This window comes from Dasypus novemcinctus, chromosome 8 (assembly GCF_030445035.2).
Source record: "Dasypus novemcinctus isolate mDasNov1 chromosome 8, mDasNov1.1.hap2, whole genome shotgun sequence".
In the NCBI taxonomy this organism is placed as follows: domain Eukaryota; kingdom Metazoa; phylum Chordata; class Mammalia; order Cingulata; family Dasypodidae; genus Dasypus; species Dasypus novemcinctus.
In genome coordinates, this window is record NC_080680.1 from 52,932,317 (window position 1) to 52,958,035 (window position 25,719).

A 25,719-nucleotide genomic window follows, 5' to 3' on the forward strand; every position below is an offset into this window, starting at 1 on the left:
CAGGGAACATTTACACATCCGTTGAGTCCATAATTAACCTGATGCAAAAATAGACAAAGCCAGTACAATAAAAAAAAAGTACAGAACAATACCCATTATGAATATCTACGCAAAAATCTTCAGCAAAAGACAACAAAGCAAACCCAACAATATATGAAAAAATAGCATACTCCCACCAAGTGAGGTTCATTTCAGGAACACAAGGCTAGATTAACATTTGAAAAGCAACGAATGTAATTCAATATTTTAACTGATTAAATCTGAAAAATTCTTTGTTCTATGTAATACTATACTTTGAAAACTAAGTTACAAAATATGCCAAATGTAAGGCTTGGACCACAGTTAGTAGTAATATTTTGATGATGTTCTTTCATAATTTGAACAAATGTTCCACAACAGTGCAAGGTATTGGTGGTGGGGTGATATATGGAAATTCTGCATGTTATACATGTTTTGTAAGTTCACAACCTCTCTAATAAGAATTTAAAGAACAGGACAAACAAGCTTATAACGAAGTCTGAGTTGTGTTGGTACATGGTTTTTCTTACATAGGGATTCATGGAGAAAAGCTAAGGAAAAAAAAAGTTTTAAAATACAGATTTCTACATTCTTCCCTATCATTCCATACAATATGGAAGAAGAGGTTTTTCTAAAAAAATAGAACAAGCTCCATTGAAGTCTAGAGCCTTTAATGTAAGACTGATTGTGTCATTATAAGAAAATTCATATTCCCAGGGAGATATATTTATAAGTATTATATATAAACATGCTTTCTTATATATACCCACATGTAAAAATATATACTGCATAAGCTGGTTATATATGCTTTAAAAACATTGAAAAAGTTCAATTTTTAACCAATTAGATAGTTAAAATTTTTACAACTAATAATTGGTGAAGTTGGGAAATTATGGGAAATTATTTATTATGATCTCTGTTCCACCAAAAACTACCAGACTCCTATATACCCACCCCCAATTTCCCTGTGAAATACCCATGAATATTCAGAATGAGATTAAAAAAAAACTGAACTGACATATCAGTCACCAATTTCCTAGAGAGAGAAATATTTTCAAAAAGTAAAGCTGGTATGATATCCCAAAGGCATAATTTAGTTAGGAAGGAAGGAATCAGATAACTTCCTTTTCCCTCTGTGCATTTTTTCCTCTGTGATGCTATTACTTCACTTTCCAGATATCAGTAGTTATTTCTATAATCTACATATATGCAAAAAATTGCTTTCCAAGGCATCCAGAGATTTTTCTTCCCGTTCTTCTCATCAGTATCCCTTCCTCTCCTGTCTATGAGATAATGTTTCCTATGTTTCTATAAGACATAGAGAAGAAAGGAAAGACAGTGATGCTGTTCCTGATATAAAAAAATCAATTAACAGGAATGTCAGAACTCCAGAAGACATATGGGAAATGTGCCCTCAGTGGAAATTTGTGTTCTTTGTGTACCATTTCTGATGTAGGGAGCATTATATACTTCTTCAAATTATTTAATTACAAATTCTATTCTATTTGGTGAGATAATCAAGCAGCAGGTATACGAAAGTCATTCCATTAAATTAGCACCTCTAAAGTGACAACTATATAAACACACTCTCCACACTAGCTCTACAATTTAAGATCTGAAAGAATCTTTTGACAGGATACAAAGGTAGAATGTAAGTGATAACACAGAGTATATACCTCTCATGTCTTTCGTCAAACACAAGGTCTGAATGGACCTCTTCATATTAAGGAAGAAAACACAGAAAATAAGCAATTCACAAGAGGATGATGAAAAGGGATTAAAAGTAAAAGGAAGGAGAATATTGGCCTCTAGATGCTGTGGAAATGTTCTTATTTAATAATTACCATAGGAAACAAACAGCAGTAACAACAAAGAATTTTTTTGTGAGATAGGAAAAAAGTTATTTAAATTAATAACTGATAGCACAGACACTCTTCCACTTCATTTTACACATATACACCCATACATATATAATTAAAAACATAAATGTTTTGTATATTTTAAAATTATATTACAACATTAACCATTGTATTTTTGAGAACTTGCAGATCTCAATTTATTAAAATCTTGATTTATTAAATTCTTTATGACACCTTTCAATATATCAATATACATGTCATTTTTAATTCCTGGATAGTATTCTATTTTGTGGATATACTAAGTTAATTTTTTCTTGTTTCATCGACACAAATTTCATTAGATTTGATTTTCCTTCTTAAAATAAATTCTTCAAAACATATTTTCCTATTTATGTATATGTGCTATCAAAATCATTAATTAAAATTGTAAATACTTTTTATACAAATCACTGTGTTCTACATCCTGCTGTGGTAAGCAGAATAATGGCTACCCAAAGATGTTCCTGTCTTAATCCCTGGTACTTGTGGATATCTTACATTACATGAAAAAGTGAGGATTAAAGTTACAGATGAAATTAAGGTTGCTAGCCAGCAGATAGCCATTTTATCCTGGAGGGTCTGGGTGGCCCAATTTAATCACAAGGGTACTGAAAAAAAAAGGAAGATGGAGGCAGAAGAGCAAGAGAAAAAGATGTGACAATGGATGAAAGGTCAAAGTGATTCTATGTGAGAACAGCTCAACGTGCCATAAGTACCGTTGAATCTGGAGGAGTAAGGGGCCACAAGCCAAAGTACATGAATGCCTTCTGGAAACTAGAAACTGCAAGGAAATAGATTCTCCCCTAGAGGTTCAGAAGAGAATACAGTCTGCTGACACCTTGATTTTAGACCAGTGAAACCTATGTTGGACTTCTGGCCTACACTGTTAAATAATACATTTGTATTGTTTTACACTTCTAGATGTATAATAATTTGTTGCTGCAATTATAGTAGCAATAAGTAACCAACATACTTATCTTTAGGGGCTTAGATTAATCTTTGTTTTAAAGTGTTGTAGATGGAATAGACCTGAAAAGCAGCCAATAATGGAGGAAAATGAATCTACAAAGGAATTTTGTTCAAATTTTTGTTATAGATATCCTTGAATAATGTTAGTGCCAATTTTGAATCATAGTATCCCCTGCCATACATATAACATTTCATTAAAATATTGATCGCTCCCATAAATGAACAAATAAAGTACGTTTTCTGAAGGACACAATGTGTTTTGCAAAATAGTTTTGAGTAAATTGACACTCTCACAAAGCTCTGTCAGAGAGGTAGAAAGCATCTTAAAAATATTAATAGGTAAACGAGACTACAAGAGGTAAGAGATAAATATTGAGTGATGTACAACAATGACTATTGATATATATTTGCCATTTTTGCTCAGATATGGTTTTTAAAAATGAAGTCTCTACTGTTATCATACCAACCATGAAAGAAGATGATTTCTAAGCAATAGAATTTGAACAGGTTAGAGATAAGGGAGGTCAAATATTAGGAATCTACAAAAAGAGCTTACTTTAATAAAAAAAGGGTTTTAGCCTCGATTTCTGCAGTAGATTGAAAAATGAGCTAACCCCTTGCACCTTAGTGAAGGCAAAAGCAAAAGTTTGTAATAAAAAAGCAGATGTCAAAAATCAAGAGTGAGTAGAGTCAGAGATATAGTTATAAACTAGATGTCCAGCAAAATAATGGAGTTTTCAGTGAAGAGAGTGGAGGCTTTTAGAAAAAAGTGAAAATGTCCAGGTATTTGTATCAACTACCCAGACCACTTGAGTTGGTAGGATTTTCTGCAAATCCTTTAAGAACAGATACTTTGACATTCACTTCAGGTCAAAAATGAAATCACACAATATGTGTAGTGTTGAAAAAGTAACTCACAAAGAAGACAAATGTATACAGGTTTAGAAGTTTTACCAAGTATCAATTTTCTCTTTACCAGTCCCACCCCACCTCAATGAATATGTTTTGATAGTAGAATGTTTTTACTAGAAAACATAAGACAAAATAGTATTTTATTAAAAAAAAATACATACATAATGAACATTTTTCATTTTATCAATAAAATGATTATATTAATGTCCATTCACAATATCCAGCATAGCAAAAGATTGGAAAAGAGACATTTTAACATTGCTTTTTTTCAATAAAATATTTTATCTTATAATTATTTGCTTTGATATGTTACATCACTTTTTAAAAGACATTTTATTCCCTTCCCCCTTGTTGTTTTGCACTCACTGTCTCCTCTGTGTCCATTCATTGTATGTTCTGTGTCTGTCTATCTTCTCTTTAGGAGGCACTGGGAACAAAACCTGGGACCTGCATATGTATTATACAGGTAATATACATAACACTACATATATTTTATGCATTTATGAGTTACTAAACTTTTAAAGATACCTCATCTGTTGACTTTCATGTTCTTTTTGCAAACTTTAACTTTTTATTTCTTTTAACATTAAAAAGAAATTGCTTATATTTATAGTATTAAAAGAAATACGTTGATATTATACAATATTATACATATATTTTATGCATTTCTGAGTTTCTAAATGTATTCTGGGTCATTTCCTGGCATTCACATATTGTCTGAAGCCTTTGCAAAACTCCCCCAAATTCCCATGTAATTTCTTATGCCAACACATGATACAAACAAAATTTCAGTGGGGAAAGTTGCAATGCAGAAGGAATAACTCTATTCATATTTTTTGGTGAGACAACTTGCCAGTGTCTTCTCTGCCATCAAGAGAATTCCAAACCTCTCAAGTAGATAAGTTATCCTTTTGATTAATGATATCAAGCATCTCTTCATGTGCTTGTATATCATCTGTAATAAAGCATCTGTTCACAGTTTTTGCCTAGTTTTAGTCATAAGAGTTCTTTATACACTTTGGATAAAAATGTATTGTCAGGTCTTTGGATTTTTAATATATCTCTCAATCTGTGATATGCTTTTCCTTTTCTAAATAGTATGCCTCAGAAAGAAAACTTTAATTCTAAGTCTGACATAAAATATTTTCTTTTAGAGTTTTTGTTTTTTGACCTATCAAAATGTATTTCCTTATGCAAGAATGCAACTATATTATTCTGTACTTTCCTCTAGAAATTTTAGAGTTTTAACATTTACAATCAGATCAAATCTTCAGCTCCAAGTTAATTTTGTATATGAGATAACTGTTGATGTTTATTTTTCCACATTGATATCCATTTGTTTTGGAACAATATTTTGAAAACACTGTCCATTGTGCATTGCATTAACTTGTAACTTTATTGACAATCAACTATTTTGGGATATTTAGTCTACTCCTTTAATCTAAGATCAACCATGATGTTGATTACTGTAGTGTTACAGAAATTTTCGAAATTGGGTAGTAGATACCCTTTGTGGTATTCTTTTTCAAAGTTGTTTATGCTATTTCAGATTCTTTACATTCCTGTAAATATTTTAGAGCAGAATTTCCTGCTCAGATTTTGAAATTTCATTGAATTAATATATAATCAGTAAAGTCATTTGGTTGTGGTGAAACACGACATGTAACACTTTATTTGTAATTTCTTTTTGCACTGTTTTTGCATCATTCACAATACATCTATTGAACCAATTTTCATACTTTTATCACTTAGCATTTGACATTTTGATGCTATTACATACGTTTTTCCTATCTAATTTTAAATTCATTTATAACCTATACAAATATTTTTAATATCATCTTTGTGTCCTACAACCTTATAAAACTCATATAGGGAAGCGGACTTAGCCCAGTGGTTAGGGCATCCATCTACCACATGGGAGGTCCGCGGTTCAAACCCCCGGCCTCCTTGACCTGTTGGAGCTGGCCAGTGCGCAGTGCAGATGTGCACAAGGAGTGCCCTGCCACGCATCAGTGTCCCCGTGTAAGGGAGCCCCACGTGCAAGAAGTGTGCCCCGTAAGGAGAGCCGCCCAGTGCAAAAGAAAGTGCAGCCTGTCCAGGAATGGCACCGCACACATGGAGAGCTGACACACAAGATGACGCAACAAAAAGAAACACAGATTCCCATGCCGCTGACAACAACAACAGAAGCGGACAAAGAAGAAGGCACAGCAAATAGACATAGAGGACAGACAACTGGCGGGGGGGTGGAGGGGAGGAAAAAAAAGACTTATCTTGACTTCCATATGATATCCATGGCAGATTGAGTTATGTAGCCCAGAAAAAAAAACACATTTTCTTAATCTTAACCCACATTCTTATGGTTGTGAACCCATTATAAATAAGGACTTTTGAAGATCTTTTTTTTAGTAGAGGTGTGGCCAACAATATCAAGATGTGTCTTAATCCTAACACTGATGGTTGTAGGAAGAGAAAGTCACAGGGTCTAGACGTAAGCCGGAAGTCAAGGAAACCCAGAAGAGAAAGGAGAGGACAACATCATGTAAAAGGAAAGCCAGGGAACCACCATTATTGCTAGTCAGCCGTAATGCTACTGACACTAGGAGGAAGCAAGCCTTCTAGCCTCTGAAATCATGAGCCAATAAATTCCTGTTGTGCAGTCCCAATTTTGTGGTATGTTTTCATAGCAGGTAGGAAATTAAGAAAGTATCTTATAGCCAAGACAGTCTATCTGGCACATAACAAGAAATAGAGAATTACTATTTTTATCATTCTCCCAACCATAACATATTTTTTGCCTGTGCCCTGACAGGGAAGGAAAGAAAGGGAACATTTTTTCTGCCCTTTTGCCAGTGACTCACGACTTTTGTTTTCTAAGAGCTAAAGTTCAGATAATGAATATGTGCCTTTCCCAGAACTGCTCATCGACTCCTTTGAGAAAATTGTTGTTGCTACCTCAAGAATGTAAGGCTTTTTCTTCTTACAAATAAGGGCCTCAGGAAATCATCGATTTTTGACCCCACACTGATTAATCACCTCATGCCCATGTGGCCTATTTCCCAAGTTCAACTTAACTGTTTCTTTTTTTTTAAGATTTATTTTTATTTATTTTTCTCCCCTTCCCCCCTCCCACCCCAGTTGTCTGTTCTCTGTGTCTATTTTCTGCATGTTCTTTGTCCGCTTCTGTTGTCAGCAGCATGGGAATCTGTGTTTCCTTTTTTTTTTTTTTTTTTTTAAAGATTTATTTATTTATTTAATTTCCCCCCCTCCCCTGGTTGTCTGTTCTCTGTGTCTATTTGCTGCGTCTTGTTTCTTTGTCGGCTTCTGTTGTCGTCAGCGGCACGGGAAGTGTGGGCGGCGCCATTCCTGGGCAGGCTGCACTTTCTTTCGCGCTGGGCGGCTCTCCTTATGGGCGCACTCCTTGCGCGTGGGGCTCCCCTACGCGGGGGACACCCCTGTGTGGCACGGCACTCCTTGCACGCATTAGCACTGCTCATGGCCAGCTCCACACGGGTCAAGGTCAAGGATGTCCGGGGTTTGAACCGCGGACCTCCCATGTGGTAGACGGACGCCCTAACCACTGGGCCAAAGTCCGTTTCCCTCTGTGTTTCCTTTTGTTGCGTCATCTTGTTGTGTTAGATCTTCATGTGTTCGGGTGCCATTTCTGGGCAGGCTGCACTTTCTTTCGCACTGGGTGGCTCTCCTTACCAGGTGCACTTCTTGCACTTGGGGCTCCCCTAGGCAGGGGACACCCCTATGTGGCACAGTACTCCTTGCACGCATCAGCACTGTGCATGAGCCAGCTCCGCACGGGTCATGGAGGTCTGGGGTTTGAACCGCAGACCTCTCATGTAGTAGACGGACGCCCTAACCACTGGGCCAAGTCTGCTTCCCACTTAACTGTTTCTTACACTTACTTAACTGTCCTCAAGCTGCTTGTGCCTCCAAGGCAAGTTCTGGGAGGGTTAGTCAGTGACTAGTTCGTGGTTCAAATTTTCAGGTTGTCTCCAGGCACCCCAATATGTGCATAGTGGCTGCTGTGCTCTATCAGGAAAGGGCCCGGGACCCACAACGGGAGCCCAGACTAGCTCCATAACTCACCAAGGAGAGAGTAGGCAAGGATCAGCTAGGTTGCCACAAGTATATACTACCATCTTAACTGCATTTTCTTGATTCAGTAGTTGCTCACTTACTGCTTTTAACTGGTTTCCAGAGTTTTGAGGAAAACGGCTCTGTCAATTTTTGCTGATTGTTCAAGGATTCTATGGGGGAATGATACCCTGGAGCTTCTTATATCATTATCTTGTTTGACAGATGTCTTGTTTGACATTATCTTGTTTGATATCATTATCTTGTTTGCTGTTTTAATATTATTTTTAATTTTATCAAACATATTTTTGTTACCTAATTCAATGATAATGGCTTATACTTTACAATTTTGAACTGTAAGTGCAATGGATTTTCTTAATAGATTATCTACTGCTAAATTTCTTTTATGCTTTTGGATTAAAGCCTACTTGTTTAATTAAAGATAATTATTTAAATAAATGCTGTATAAATTTGACAAACATTATTGAGAATTTATATCTATCTTCATTACTGAGATTCACCTAAAATTCGTGTGGGATTTTTCCTAGGCCTTTTTCTTCATTAGTGTTTCGATCATTGTTATTAGTATTGTTTTCTCTATAAAATGGGTTGGGCTAATTTCTGCCTATAATTTTCTGTGGAAATTTTTAAATAATTTATATTCTTTGGATATTCTGAGAACTGGCCAGCTTGAGAGTTTTCAAAGTATGGTGTGCTGACCCTTAGGGTCCATAAGAACCTTTCATGGTTACAGAAGCTTTCCAAAGGACCTATCTGTATGAGGCCAGATATTCTTCACATATTCGAATCAAAGTCACAAACCACAATGTTTCAGATGAAGAAGGAGATGTAAAAATCCAGCTTCTCCTATTAGGATAGATATTTTTAAAAACTGAAAAATATTAATCAATGCTAAAATTCTCAATTTATCTTTTGAAAAATAGAGTTATTTTCAATAAAATATGGTATTTTAGTTAATACTTAATCCATTAATTAATTATTGTATTTTTAAAATCAAATAACAAGTATGTTTATAAAACTCAGTTATAATTTCTTATATAGCAAATATTTACAAATTCAACCAGCATAGAAAGAAACTTTTCTGAGTCCTCAAAAAATGTGTGGTGTAATAACTGGGTTCTTGGACCAAAATATTTAGGGGCAAATGTGCTAGCCCATTAATCAATTCAACTTTATTTCTTTTATTTCTTTATATATTTATTTGTTTGTTTATATTACAGAGGCACAATCCCAGAACCAGCACGGCAGCAGCAAATTTTTGATTGGACCCATTCCTGATTATGGCAGGGCAGCAAATTCTAGATTATCTGCTGTGTCTCTGGGAGTTGTCTCTAGAAGCTCAACCATGTACCTATTTTTAACATGTTTTTAACAGTCCTATAATTCTGTATATTAAGTCAACAATTCTCTAATATTATAATTTCTTATCCCATACAAAATAGGCTGCACAGATTCTGTTCTCTGCAACTGAATTCATCAGATAGATACTGTTTCTCTGTTTCTATTCTTTGAAGCATCCTGTCCTTTTCTTAAGTCTTTCAACCCTTTTGAATAAATTGAGGAATAAATTGTGCAAACAATTTCACTGATTTCTTGCTATCTATTTTATACTTCTTCTCATCACTTTTGAAATGTTCATTTCTAGAAACTTGCCTCACGCTATGAAATTTTGAAATCTATAAGAAGAGAAGGGAGCAAAAATTTTGTTTCTGTGATTAAACCCCTCATTAATATTGCTGCCCATTGTTTGCTTGCTTTTTATTTGTATTTGAGACATTCCAGAAAGTTCTCTTCTATTGGCCAGATCATCAAATTATCTCTTAAAATTACCAGTTCTAAATTTATTGGTTGTTTTCAAATTCACTTATTTCTGTTTACACTTGTCTTTCTCAAGAATATTATGAGCAGACTCCTTATTTCAAAATTAATTCATGGATTTTTATGAGTTCTTCTGAAATAAACTTGATTAAATTATTCTTATTTAAAAAGATATATCTATATTTTCCTTGATCAAATGATGACTAAATACATTATGTCAGTGAGCAATTATTGCTTGGCTATCAATTTATTCTGAAACTCGTTTTATATATTTTCATATAGTGCCTTAATGCACAGATATTCACAACAAATATAACTTTGCTGTGAAAAGTTTGCTGGCAATAGAAATTACTTTTAATTTCTTTCAAATGTTTTTTTTTCCTGTATTTGTTTCTATCTGTCTATATCTACCCACCTACCTACCTATCTACCTATCTGTCTAGCTAGCTAGCTAGCTAGATAGCTATCATCTATTTCTATCTATCCATCCACCTATCCATATGTCCATGCATGCATAATCTTGTTTATGTTTTGTGTCATCTACTTAGATGTGCCTCCTGTTGTAAAATATGTAAAACAAAATAAAGTAAAATCTAATGTACTTTATCAAATCTTAAAATCTTCAATTTAACCTGGAATTTATCCCCTTATAGTTTCTTTATGACCTGTGTTTTGTTATGTTTTCTTAGCACACAGAGGCTTAACAATGAGAGTGTTTGTTTGTTTTTTTTAATTTACAATACAATCTATATTTATCTGTCAGAATTTAAAAAAAACACTATATTTTGGGGCATGATTTGAAAGTGAATATATTTTTCCTTACTAGCACTTATCCTTCCTTGAGTAAAATTTTTGATGTTTGGTTATATATTTTATACTTAGAATCAGATTCGTGATATTGCATTTCTATTTTAAGAGAATGTATTTTATTTTTAAAATAATATTGGTAACTTCTTTATAAATAATAATGTTATTCGTATTGATATAAAATTAAATTAAATAAATTAAAATTATATTAATATCAAATACTGTTTATTATTTATAAATAATTTAAAATTTTTACTAATAGAATATATGTCATATAACTATATAAAAATTACAATAATAATTTTATTATGTTGCCAAATATGTTATTCAGAACCACAATTTTTAAACTTTTATTTATTTATTTATATTTGGTATTTATAAATTCTTAATTTTATTTTTTAGTTGAAATAATTGATCTAATCAGTCTTTGTAGATATGAAAATATTTTATGTCATCATAATTAATGAAAGACTATCTAGTACATTATTGACTTTTGCAGTTCAAACTCTTTGATTTAATGGACTAAAGTAGAATTTTTATTATTCTAGTAATGGAAGAACTTGTAACATTGTTCTGAGGCAGTGGTCACCAGAGGTTCTGAGGCAGGGGAGAGGGAAGAATAGGGGAGAGGCATTTTTGGACATTAGAATTGTCCTGCATGACATCATATTAACATATATGGGCCAGTATACATTTTTTAAAAATTTATTGAAATATATCACTCGTATATAAACATATATAAACAATAAGTGTATAATAGTTGTGAACTTACCCCAAAGCACATATAACATCAAACAAACATATATAACATCTCACCTTACCACCAATAACTTGCATTGTTTTTAAACTTCTTAAACTAATGATTAAAGAACCTTGTCAAAATATTACTACTAAGCAAAATAATTTTTCCCTAACCAATCCAATTGTTATTATCTTTATATCATTTATATATGAACATACATAAACAATTGTGTACAGTAAAAATTGTGAACTTACAAAGCAAACATGCATAACATCATACAGGGGTCCCATACATCAACCCTCCACCAACACCTTGCATTGTTATGAGATGTTTGTTACAAACTATGAAAGAACGCTGTCAAAATCTTATTACTAATCATAGTCCTTATCTTACATTTGGTGTGTTTCTCCCCCAACCCACCCAATTATTATTTTTTAAATATATTTTTTATGGCAGAAGTAGTAAACTTATAAAACAATCATGCACATGTGCAGAATTCCCAAGTAACACAAAATGTGGTGTGTCATTTGCTACAGATAAAATAATATCTGGTTGTTACCATGTCCATAGTGCACATTTGGCTCACATTTTGCATACTGCCTCAGTATCAACACGGTACATCTTTTGCATAGATGCACGAATATTATATTATTATGACTAAAAACAGCCCATAGGTCATTCCAGCTGTTTTCTTCCCATGCTTCTCCACATTCCCATCACCCAGCAGCAGTGATATACATTTCTTCTAGCTGACAAAGGACACTCTTGCATCTGTACCATCAACGACAATTCTCACCCACCTCTTGGTTTACTGTGCTTCCTAGATTATTCTCAAGCATTCTGTCAATTGGCATTTACATAACTAGACTACCATTTTCAGCCACATCCTCATTTAAAAACTAGCTGTTGCTCACTGTGTGTTACCATCCACTCTATATGTTTCCACACTTCTTGCAGTAAAGCTTATTAAAATGTCGGTATACATTAAACATCAGTAGTCCCCTCAGTCCTCCTCTTACTTCCTTAAGAAAGTACCACCTACCACCAGGTATTGAAGATATTTTCCAGTAATTTCTTCTAGAAGTTTTATGGTCCTTGCTTTTATTTTTAGTTGTTTTTTTTTTTTTTAATCCATTTTGAGTTAGTTTTTGGATAAGGTGTGAGATAGGGGTCCTCTTTCCTTCTTTCAGCTATGGATGTCCAATTCTTTCAGCTCCATTTGTTGAATGGATTGTTCTGCCCGAGCTGTGTGACTTTGACAGGCTAGTCAGAAATCACTTGACCATACCTGTGAGGGTCTGTTTCTGAACCATACATTTGGTTCCGTTGGTCTATTGTGTCTGTCTTTAGGCCAGTACCATGCTGTTTTTACCACTATAGGTATGTATTATGATTTAAAGTCTAGAGAGGAGAGTTCATGTTTCCTTTTTTTGATGTTTTTGGCTCTTCAGGATTCCTTAAACTTTCAAATAAATTTAATGATCATGTTTTTAATTTTTCTTTAATGCTGATGTTATTTTCATCAGGGTTGCATTAAATCTGTATATCAATTTGAGTAGAATTGGCATCTTAATGATATTTAGTCTTCCAATCCATGAGCATGGAATGTTCTTCAAGTTATTAGGGCTTTTTTGATTTGTTTCAATATTGAGTTGCAGTTTTCTGAATACAAGTGCTTTAGTGCTTTACATCATTGGTTAAGTTTATTCCTATTTGAGTTTTATCTGTCATATTTTATTTTCACCACTCTTTTGACACTTTTAGTTACGTTTATTGATATAATCTTCATTTCTAGACTCTCTTCCAGTCCCCTCTCCCCTGTCTTTTATTTTCAGGCTCTTGCACACCCTTTAGTATTTCCTGATATTATAGTCTCTTGCTTACAAATTCTCTCAGTTTCTGATTATCTTTGAATATTCTAATTTCAACCTCATTTTTGAAAGACAGTCTTGCTGGAAATAAGATTCTTGGCTGGAAGTTTTTCTCTTGTAGTATCTTAAGTATATCAGACCACTGTCTTCTTGCCTCCATGGTTTCTGTTGAGAAATCAGCAGTCAATCTTATTGGATATCCCTTATATGTTATGCATTACTTTTCTCTTGCTGCTCTCGGGATTCTCTCTTTGTCTTTGGCCTTTGATATTCTGATGAGTATGTGTGTTGGAGTTGTTCTATTTGGATTTTTCAGATGGGAGTATGTTGTGCTTCTTGGACATGGATATTTATGTCTTTAGATAGGGTTGGGAAATTCTACCATTATTTCTTCAAATATTTCTTCTGCCCCTTTTCCCTTCTCTTCTCTTTCTGAGATATCCATGACATATAAGTTTGCATGCCTTTTGCTGTCATTTAGTTCCCTGACTAAATTTTTTCCATTCTTTTCTTCATCTCTTCTTTTGTATGTTCACTTTCAGTGGCCATTTCTTCAAGCTCACCAATCCTTTCTTCTGCCTCCTCAAATCTGCTATTATATAATCCCAATGTTTTTGAAATTTAATTGATTGTACCTTTCATTCCCATAAGATCTGCTATTTTTCTATATATGCCCTCAAATTCTTCTTTGTGCTCATCCAATGTCTTCTTAATATCCTTAATATCTTTATCCATGTCATTGAATTTATTAAGATTTGTTTGAACATCTATAATTAACTGCCTCCCCATGATGTCATCTGGAGACTTATCTTCTTCCTTTAACGGGCCATAGCTTCCTGTTTCTTGGTGTGGTTTGTAATTTTTTGTTGGTGACTTCACATCTGGTTTACTAGAGTATTTATTCTGGGTGCAGTTTTTCTCTTAGGTTTACAGTTTCCTACTATTTCTCCCTTGCTAGTTGTGCAGTAGGAGCCAAGCATGTAATTAGTGCTGTAAGCTGTGGAGGCTCAAACTGCCCTCATTGCACTAGGGACCAGTGATGCTTCTTCCACCTTTCTCCTTTGCCAGGGGTAGGGACAAAGTCACAGCTTTGTGGAATAACCCGTGTGCAGGCCTAGACTGTAGTTGCCCAGAAGACAGATGAAGCTTCATATCCCTTTCTCCCCTGCTTGGGGCAGGGATGGAGTTGCAGGTGTGGACAGCAGTCTGTGCATTACAGGTCCAAGATGGCCACAGTTGCCCTGGTAGACTTCTGATTTTCAGTCCGTGCCAGCCAAAGTTCTCTGCAGTTATCTGTATAGGCTGGTGTAGGGCTCCTCAGCCTCCTCCCTACCAGACGTGGGGCTGAAGCCTAGGCTAGGGCTATAGGTTGATCTGCATGAACGAAACTGATTCTTGCTGACACTAAGAGTTTCAGTCAGCCCAGCTTCCCCTCAGACTGACGACAGGGTCAGAATGGTGGCTACTGGCCTCTTTCTGACTTGGGCTCATTCTCACCATAGCTGTTCCCAGGGTTATCTCTTAGTTAGCTGAGTCTTCCAATCAGTACCTGAAATTGGCAGCCAACCATCTCCTCTTCCTTCCCCTCTTTCTGGGAAATGGAACTTCCAATTCCTGTAACAGAGCAGCTCTCTGGATGACCCATGCTGCCAGAATAGGATAATCACTGGCCTCTGCGGCTTGGCCGGTAATTTCCTGGAGAGGCTGGCACAGGTCCCCGCAGCTTCCTCCCTGCTGGAGGTGGCACTGGGGCCTAGACTAGACCTGCAATATGATCTGGATGGAAAGAAGCCAGTCCCCACCAGCACCGGGATTCTCAGTCCACCCTGTTTCGCCTCATGCCAGGTGCAGAGTTAAGATGACAGCTCCCAGCCTCTTTCTAACCTTGACAGCCTCAACCCTTAGCTGTTCTCAGGATCATACTGTAGCCCATTGAATTTCCTCATAATAGTTGAAATTTGTACCCAGCCGTCTCTTCCTCCCCCGTTTTGGGGAAGCGGAGCTTTCAATTCCAGCCATGGAACAGCTCCCAAGGCAGCTTGTGCCCCCAGTGGAGGATGGGCACCAGCCTCCGTGGCGTGGAGTGCTCTACTTAGAGTCTTCTCTGCAGTCAGGCTTCTCCTCCTTCCACTCCTTCAAGTATTTTTCAGGATACTCTTCTGGCCTCCTGGAGCCCCCAAAACAGGTGCTTCAGCTAGCTCCAGAGAGCTCTGGGTGTTTGCTAACTGCCCTGTAGCAGGAGCTGACTCTAGGAGCTCCCTCCTCTGCCGCCATCTTGCTGGTTCTTCTCTAATTTAATTTTGTTATTTTAAAAGCACATTCTAAGTAGTGTTGTAATTCTTTTCAAAACATTGAGACTTGTCTTATGGCCCAATGTATTACCTATTTGGCTCAATGTTCAATATTAACTTAAGTATCATATTTATTCTCCCATTTTGTGTGGAGTGATCTGTAAATGACACTCATACCAAATTTAAGATAGTGTTTTTTCTTCTATATCCTTACTGATATATAGCCTTACTCATTTTATGAGTACTGCTATAAATTTATTTTAGGAAAGTAAAAGTTTCCTTTTAGTTGGTCATATTATTATTTTAGTTCTGTATTCATGAGTATACACATTTAATGTTCTACTTCCTTCTTGATGAATTGACTCTTCTATCAATATAAAATTCCTTTCTTTTACCCTGTTAAGAGATCTTGTTCTGAATGCTATTTGTTCTGATATCAATTTGGCCATTGCAGCTTTATTTTTATTATTGTTAGCATAGTGAATCGTTCTTCTTCCTTTCATTATAACCTACATGTAATTTGAATTGGTTAGACAATATAGATTTGTCCCTTTTTTTCCTATTTCATACTCTCTGCCCTCTAATTGGCATGTTTAGAACAGTTACATAAAATTACATATAATTAAATTACTGATGGCTGTGTTTCTAGCTACAATTTTGCTATTTGTTTCTATTTTTCTTGTTGTTTTTGTTGTAGAGGTTATTTTTAACCTCAAGGGTATATTCTTAGGAAGTCACAATAATGCTCAGTTGCCCTCTACTAGCCCCTGCTTACTCCCTTCACCCTTCCCTCTTCTTGCTTATTTACATGCAAGTGGTTGGCATATTTCCATTTCACAAGAAACTGCAAGCAGCCTAGGGTAGAAGTCAGATGACAACTGTGAAAAACAAGCAACCCAGAAATGGAACAGTATAACCAATCTTGAAGTTAAAACTGAGAACAAGCAGTCTCACCTCCTTGCCTGGATGGAAAGCATACACTAAGATTGCTTGAGATATGCTGTTTGCTAAGTGGTAGGGTCTCCTTACACTGGGTTGTATAAAAACTCAACATTAGGGCAGTATATGTGCAGGGGATGAGAAGCCACCATCCACTACCCCTGACCTGAGCAGTTGGCCTCCCTGGAGGACAGCCACAAAGGGATCACATCTCCTACTTCTTTGGACACTTTGTGCTGTGTAACTAATAAAGAGGTCACTTGCTGACAGTATCTACTGTGTCTGAGCTATTGTTGCCACAATGCACCATGTAGTAACTTGCTCCAATGTATACTATTTAACCTTTTACTTATAATTGGTCTTCCAACATTACTTATATGTAAAGATCTTTATAATAATATAATTCAATTTTCCCTCTCCCAAACTTTGTTCTCTTGTCATACATTTTAGTTCTACCCATTTTATAGTCTCCTTATTTCATCATTAATGTTTTGCTTTAAGCATTCAATTATATTGAATAAAATTTAAAAATTAGAGGAAAATGCCCATTTTACTCATATATTTACCATTTGTAGAATGAATTCATTCCTTTGTGTAGATCCAAGGTTTCATCCAGTATCATTTTCCTTATTCATGCCACATTCTTGATGAATTTATTATCTCTAGAATAATAATTATTAATCCTAAAAATGCATATTTGATTATCATATTATCCATGTATTACATTTAACATTATTTTTAACTCCATATGCTAATACAAAAGGTAAAATATTGAAAGTAGAATCAAGAAAGTTCTTTAAATTCTTTGTGGCAAGAATCTGATCTGATTGATTTTATTCTCCACTGTATTTAATGAAGTATCTGAATAGATTAGTATTACAGGGTGGCCTTGTTGAGATAAAGTGTTAAGAGAAATGTTTCATTTTCAAATAGCCAAAATGGTTATATTAAAATCTTCCAGAATAGAACTATCTAGAGTACTTCATGTTTTTATATTTAAACTTTCTTCTTTTACTGCCAATAAAAGCAGAAATGTTGCGAAGAAAGTGTGAGCCCATAAGCCAAATGTTGACAAGAATGACATTTTTACTCTGATTTTATTTTTATTACTTAAATGGATTCTCCCAAAATGTCATGAAAAAGCATTGTGATTCATATTTATGACTGATTCTTAATCTATAGCAATGAAATAAATTTGCCATTTTCTACAAATTTAGAACTGAAAAATTTTTTGAATATTTTTTGCAAGTATGATACATAGAACATTTTGTTTGTTATTTTAAAAATGCATTCTAATTTGACTAAATATAAAAAATCCAGAGAATTAATTTGATCACTTTGAATATTCTAATCAGAAATTCTGAACAACATATCATGCCATCTAAAGCAGTCAAGTAGTAATGTCTATTTGTTAAACTTTCGCAATACATATTCTTTTAATTTAGGGCCTTTTGATTACTGAAAACTATATATGACATGAATTGCAATTTTAAGAATTAGTTGAAACCTATGAGTTTGAATTTTTTCCTTTACTTATAGTAGTTTTTGGTTGTTTCTGAAAACAATTATTTGCTTTTATTCATTTAGCAGATTTAATCAACTGTCACGCGAGTAATATTTGATTCATATTGCATTGGTCTGATAGACTGGAGTTCTGCTTAGCAATTCACAGTAAGCAATGATCACAGACATCAAGAAGACATTTAGTAATACTTCAATACCTTCTACAGTGATGGGATATGGTGATGGCCTATAATTCTTATGAAGTGGGGCCAATGAGTTTCTGGGCTGGGTTCATTCACTTGGCATGGAAGAATACAAAGACACACAGATCTAGGTTAGGAAGAAAAGGCGGCTTTATTTGCCAGCAGGAGACCGGAGATGTATAATCTCAAATCAACCTCCTCATTAAGGGATTTTCAAACATCTTTTATACTGGTTGAAACAAAGAAAGGTAATCATCAGGGTGACATTTCTAAGAAGGGTCTGGAATAAAAGTAGTTTTTGCTTTCTTAGTTAATCTTAAAATATGCCTAATACCTGATGCTGGGTAATCTTGTGGTCATAAGGATGGGAGGGGATGGTATGGATTTGAAGGTACAGATAATGATGGATGTGAAGACACAAGTAAGGATGGACGTGAGAAAAGATACAGAGTGAAGAAGTGCATTGTTACCCATTTTTGGTAGAGCTACGTCTGGTTAATGTAAAATCTGTAGCTCTGTGTGCCTTCTGACATGTGACCAATAATTATATTGATTTTTCTAACTATATAAGGTATAATACAATGCCTAAATATTTAAGCTCTCCTGGGTTTTTTTAGTACTACAGTTACATAGTTTTACTATCTATCAATACATCAGTAGACCATCTTCCAAACTGTTTATAAGGAGCTTCCAGGTAAAAGAGTATGGTAAAAGAGTCTGAAACCGTCCACATAAATAATTTTTTAGTCATTATATGCACTTTTCAACCTTAGTTTTCTTTAATTCAGAGATTTGCACATCAGTTCTTGAACATACTTTTAAGTAAATTTGGTCAGGAAAATCTTATCACCTTCAGGAAATCAAAGTATGGTCAATGGGTTTAGGAAAAGTTTAATGTTAACAAACTAATCGGTACATCAGTGACTTTAATTCAGTTTAAAGTATTGCAAGTACAGTCTCTGTTAATGTCTTTTTATATTTAAATCAAAGCAGTTATTTCACATACTAAATAAGAAATGTTAATTGCTAAAGCATTTAAGAGAAATAAAATGTAATTATTTCCTGCCCTACTGCACAAAGATTTGTTAAACGAAAGGTTCTGTTAATTTGAAAGCTATTACAAGTTATGATTAATCTTAATAGTTATAATACTTACTGAGAATATGTATTCCTTAAACCTTTAATTAAAAAGTTGAATAATCATTAAAACTACGTAATTTGGAAAGAAAAAGTTCTTGGTTTCAAATACTTTTCTAATTTATTACTAAATCTAGTTAAAATTTAGTCATACTATAATATCTTTTAGACTTCTGGTTTTGAACCAACAGTTTGAAAGTTGTTTGCATGCTATGCTGTTTTCTACTTTAATCCTAAAAGTTAGCACAGCATATTTTACTTTATTCAAATGATAACATCACTGTCTTCCATGAAGTGTGCTCTTTTAAAACAGAAATTGCCAAAGCATACTTCCATTGGAATTAGAGACAATGCCTGGTATTTTTTTCTTTTTTTCTTTTTAAGGAGGTACTAGGGATTGAACATGGGATGTCATACATGTGGAGCACACGCTCAACCACTGAGCTACACCTGCTCCAACAACGCCTGATTCCTGATGTATTCTTAAATATGCTGTCTTTGGACAGGTTACAAGTGATGAAGAAACAATCATACATTTTACAAATATATGATCCATAAAGAGACCAGTAATTATGATATAGGAACATATTACAAAGAATGCAGTATCAATTAGAACTTCAAAGTAAATGTGTACAATTAATTCTGTATATTTTGTTTTCATTTTATGTTCTCTTTGATCACTCTACAGAAAAATAAAGAAATATTCTTTCTTTGGGTTATGGATTCTGAATCACATGGGCAAAATAGAGGAGAGAAGGACGGGGTACACCTTTCATTGAGGATAAAGTAAGATATAATAAAGAGGAGTATGTCAAGCTGTGCTTTTCTCAGAATGTTTAAAATTCACTTTGTAAATTTGACTACAATTTACTTTAACTACAGAAATTTATGAGAAATTTCTATCTGCAGTAGAAATACAACATTCAAATAATAAATGAGTTTACAATTGTGTTCCTGTTTAATTTGCATAAAAATAGTGTTCCAAAAGAAAAAACAGGACTTCACCTGTGGCTTCCTTAAGTTCAATTTACCAAGTAAAAAATTGTTTGATTATTGTTTTATTTTATTATTAGGTATGTACCTATTGGGTGTCCCTATTACTGACCTCACTCTTTTATTTGATAAGCTATTATCAGTTTGGAAGGTTTTGTAACTTCTTGCAATATGTAGACAGACATTCTAATGAATTAAGTTCATTATTCTAAATTAAGTGACATTATTCTAAAGTTAGAATGAGTAAATTTACATATTTTATTTATTTCTGTTCATTGTTTTGTAAACCTGACAAAGTGGAAAGTGTAAATTCTTTGTAGTTTGAAATTATAGCTCAACTCATTTCTAATGGAAAAGCTTATAAAGTTATGTATTCTTGTTGAGCCTCGATTTTCTTTTTTGGTGGAATTAGTATCACCGAGATCAGAGGTGGTAGTCAAGACTAAATGAGTTAAGAATGTATTGCATAATGCTTAATCCAAATCTTGACTGAGGTTAGTGACAGCTTAGTTAGTTTACTCTGGGCAAGCTACTTAACCTCTCTAACATGCAGCTTCCTCATCAATAAAATGGGGTGGAAATAATCATCTTGGATGAGATGATCATATGAGAAAATGTCTGTAAAGCATTCTGTACCATTCCCTGCACATATTAGATGCTGATTAAATGCCAATTGTTGTGCCTGTAAATTGCTTTGTGCTGCCTGTGGCAGGGCATATACAAAACAAACTGAAACCTAAATGCTAAGAGCCTCCAAGGTTAGGCCTCATTGACTCTTAGGCCTCTTCCTTCTCCTCCTCAACAGCTTCATCCTCACGGGTATCAATATCATCCATGAGTGAATAGGCATCCATTTTAAATGCAAAAATTTCATACATGAGAAATTAGGGGTTAAATAGTTCTGTATATCTCTCAATTTTATATGTTCCTCATTGAAAATGCTAGAAAATTCAATATAAAAATATTGAAATTATTTCAGAAACTCTGCAGTTATGTATCATAACCTGATTCTAATTCTAGGTCGTCACACAGAAAAAGGCCTAATTCAAGAAAGCTTAGGTACTAACGTACTTATTTCCTCATTGTATTCACTATGCCAATAAATCTGTTCTCTTTAATTCAGGATATTCCATTTTTAATTCTGGGAAATATTCTTAGAAGAATGGTCTTGTGACCAATTTTTTTTTTTAATTAAAAACATATTAAAGTCTCTCTTTCCTGACCATTTTCAGAAAAGTGGGATGGAGGCACACATATTTGGTAGATGAAACAAGATTGAAACCTTACTTTCAGTTCAGTGACAGCAGTGGATTTATTCATGCATGGCTTAAAAATGTAGAAGAAACTGTACCTTTTCTTTTTTAAAATTAGAGAATCAATAACAAAGTAGTACGTTAAAGTATTTGAAAATTCAATACAGTAAGAAGCTTGAGTATGATTATTTAGAAAATGAAAGAATCATGAATAATATGTTGAGTAATGAAGGGGGATGATACTGCTTTTTTCCTCCAGAAATATTTAGAAAGATTTAAATCCTTTTATTTTATGGGGTAAAATAAAACAACAACAACACTTTAAAAGTCGGGGATTTAAGATAACATTCAAAGAGAGGTGATATACACATATGGTGACTAGCAGGAGTGTGAGATGTGAGATGGATTCCGATATGTGTTAATTCTGTGTAATACACAAACATATACACATTTGTATGTATGTGTGTATATGTATGTATATTTATACTAGAAAGCACAGAAAACATAAAACAGCTTGCAGAAAATATGCAGGCCCTTGGCTTTAAATTTTACAGTGACAGCAGCCAGGAAGGAGAATAAGTTAACAATTATGGAAATATCATTCACATTGACTGTCCACTTTGACCTGAAACTGAAAATTTTTCTTCATAAGAAAATAGTGCATTAGTATTTTCTACACACACACAGAGCATTTTTTTTTTCCTACACTCCTTAAAACTTAGTTGTAACACTTGGCTCATGAGAAATAAACATGAAATGCAAGTGAACATTTCAGCAAGAGGCTTCCATTTTACCTGCTAAAGTATTTTACTGGAGGCTGTGCACAACTATGTAGTATTTTTGAAACAGTGAAGGACTCTAGTTGAAACCTGTAATACCTGAAGCATTTGAAATAACCAACCACTCAAGTACTCATGTGCAAAACTTATTTCAGTTGACCATGTTTCAGTGATTAGGAATGTTTAACGATCCAGTATATGCCACCTCTTAGGTTCAAAATGAAAGGCATAGTCCAAAACCATTATTGACAACTTAAGCATATTCAAGTAACTGAGAATTAAGCCCTGCATATCTGCACACTTTTCCATCTCCTGGCTTCAGATCACTGTTCTTTCTTGTGTGACTGAAATAAAGCATTCTATTCACAAACTTGTTCTTGACCTCTGTAAATACTAATTTGAGAATTTATACATTTCTTTATGGCATTCTATATGAAGACTGTGTTGTCCAGTAAAGGTTTTTAAGGATAAGATGCAATTGAGCAAATAAAATGCTGGCAAATTCCAAAATTAAAAAACATGTATTGTGCTTTCAAACATGATCTGTAGCTAAATTTATTAAATCTTGGAAGGAATATCACTACTGATGACATTTATTAATGCTAACTAGATTACAAAATTCACCACATTAAAAGGCCATTTTAACACCAAATGTGATGGAAATAGTAAGTTACTTCCCAGATGCCTTTCAGTTCATAGTCTTAGCTCATCTTGTTTCTGAATTATCCACTCCAGAGGAAAGTCGGTAATGAAAAAAACCATAGCCAACTAACAAAAAAAAAATTGCAGTAGTGCACAGGTTCTGGAAGCTTCCTTCAGGGGTAGGTGAGAGGGAAAACGTAGAAGCAGAGGATTGTTGGGAGGAAGGGTGATGAGGAAAATAGATATTCTGAAAAGGTCTTGGTGGGAAAGGAGTCACTAACATGCTTTTCAGATGGTCAATAACATTTGAATATGAGTATATTATCTCTTAAGAGCACCTTTAAATTAACTTTACTTCTTGCTATGTCAAACCAAATAACAGCTTTTATTATATGAGGCCCTATGCTAGAGATTTTGAAATACATGTTAGAGCAGAAACCAAATCTGCCTCAGCGTGACTTACAATAAAAGTGCTATGAAAATTTAAAATTTTGTCAAAACCTAAGAAGTGTACTATCTAAAATGCACATTATAATGTAAACCTTTGGCCATGGTTAATAGCAATGCTTCAATATTTGTACATCAATTATAGCAAATGTATCATCCATCCACATGTAAAATGTTAATAGGGGAGAATGAAAGAGGGGTAAGTCATGGGCATATGGTAATCCCCTCTATTTTCTATGTGACTTTTCTGTAACCTAAAGCTTCTTTGAAGATAAAGCAAAAAAAACACACAAAAACCCAAAAAGACCACTGAGAGGACATATGGAAAAAATTGTTTCTGTACTTAAAAAAGAACAGACCTTATGGTGATGAAAGACACATTGAGGAGGCAGGACAAGATGGCGTCAGAGTAAGAGTACCCATATCATCGCTCCTACAAAAAAACGGCTTAGTGGGGACAAAATCCTACCTGAGTGGGCTGTTTTAGGAACCCACAAAGCAGGAAGCTTCTGGATGTGGATCCTGAGAGAGCCCAACAATAAGTGATAGCTCAAGGTAAAACCATGTGTTTCCACCCATCCCCCAGGGCAGCTTTCCCTGAACCTTGGGTCACACAGCAAAGGAGAAAAACTCCAAGAGTGGGAGGGTTCTGGTGAAGGGTGCAGAGGAATCTTATGAGTGTGGGTTCAATTGTCTGGACCCCTTTTTTGAGCTTGGATTGAATTGGATTGAAGAGAAACCAGGAAGAGGAGAGAGGCAAATCTGCCAAGGCAGCATGATTTACCTAACATCTGTCGGTTAGTCTGGGAGAAGGTGGAGCCAGACAATTAACTAATCCTGTGCAACACACCTAAGGGAGGGGGGCAGTAGGAAGTTTCTGGTAGGCTTCCAAGAGCATATTTAGGGTCCCAGTAAGGTGTGGGTGCTCTCTCTCAGACTGAGAGTCATTATTTTCTATGGTGATTTGGTTCACCAGGGTCCCATTTGAATCTTGGAGGGGAGCTCTCACAAGCCCTGGGAGAGAGGGAATGTGAAATGGAGATAGGGGGAAGGGCATATTCCCAATCTGTTTATTCAATTGCAAAGAGTCCATCCTGCCCCTGGAAGGGGACTTTTTCTGAGGAGCAAGCTAATCCTGAAGGAGGGTTTGTTTCAGTGGAGGAGTTTCAGCCTAGAATTTGCAAGACCTCTGGCTCAGCTCACAGCTCCTCTTAGAGTAGTGATCCGCTGGGATATTAGCTGATACTTTGAGACAAGGAAAACACATAATTTTCTTGTATTAGCTTCCCTTGGGTCTCTTATTTTCCCTATATAAGAGCTTAAGAGGGAAATCTGTTTTGTTTTTGTTTTTTTTTTATTGTTGGTTGACTCCTTGATTTGAGGACTTGTGCTTTTTTTTTTCCTTTTTTAAAAGATTTATTTATTTATTTTATTTCTCTCCCCTCCCCGCTTCCCCTCCCCCTTCTCCACCCACCCCAGTTGTCTGTTCTCTGTGTCTATTTGCCGTGTGTTCTTCTTTTTGTCCGCTTCTGTTGTCAGCAGCACGGGAATCTGTGTTTCTTTTTGTTGTGTCATCTTGTTGTGTCAGCTCTGCGTGTGTGGTACCATTCTTGGGCAGGCTGAACTTTCTTTCACTCTGCGTGGCTCTCCTTATGGGGCCCACTCCTTGCATGTGGGGTTCCCCTATACGACAGGGCACTCCTTGCGCGCATCAGCGCCACCCGTGGGCCAGCTCCACACGGGTCAAGGAGGCCTAAGGTTTGAACTATGGACCTCCCATGTGGTAGACGGACGCCAAAACCACTGGGCCAAGACTGCTTCCCTTTTTTTTCTTGTTATCTTGTCTTTCCATCCTCTTTATCCCCCCGTGCTTCTTTTTTTTTTTTTTCTTTTTTTTCCCTCTTTTTCTCAATTAGGTGCTGCTGGCTTGTTTGTTGCTTCCTGTACTTCTTCATATTCAACCTCCTCTTTCTGTGTATACTGATTTTGGCTACCAACACTATCTCCTTTCCTTCCTACATCTTTCTACATTCCACCTTTTGTTGTTGTTCTTACATTCCCTCTCTGTTTAGTCCCCAATTTTTCTGAATTTTTATATCTAACACTTCTATTTTGTTTTCTATCTTTTATTAACTATTTATCTTAGCGTCTTTTTTTTTCTTTCCCTCTCTCCTGATCATGCTAGCTTTTAAATTCATACTGTATTTTTCTCCATACTCAGATTCCCATTTCATTGTAGGTACTCCATTTCCCTATTCCTATAACTATCACTGCATACATGAGTTTAATATATATTCTCCTAGGTCATATATGGTTCTTCTGTTAACATTTACTACCAATACTGTTATTATGTTTTTTCTTTTATTACCTCTTTTGCTTTCCCTGGT

General features: G+C 35.0%; 1 long non-coding RNA gene across 1 annotated transcript in view; it reads left to right on the forward strand.

The window, feature by feature from the left end:
- LOC111764033 (uncharacterized) overlaps nucleotides 1-10,669 on the forward strand; it is a 52,657-nt gene extending 41,988 nt beyond the window's left edge. Inside the window, exons 2-3 of the long non-coding RNA XR_002796747.2 lie at nucleotides 4,219-4,263; nucleotides 9,128-10,669. This is a non-coding gene — a long non-coding RNA (uncharacterized lncRNA). The remainder of the gene's footprint in view (nucleotides 1-4,218; nucleotides 4,264-9,127) is intronic.
- Nucleotides 10,670-25,719: the final 15,050 nt, after the last annotated feature.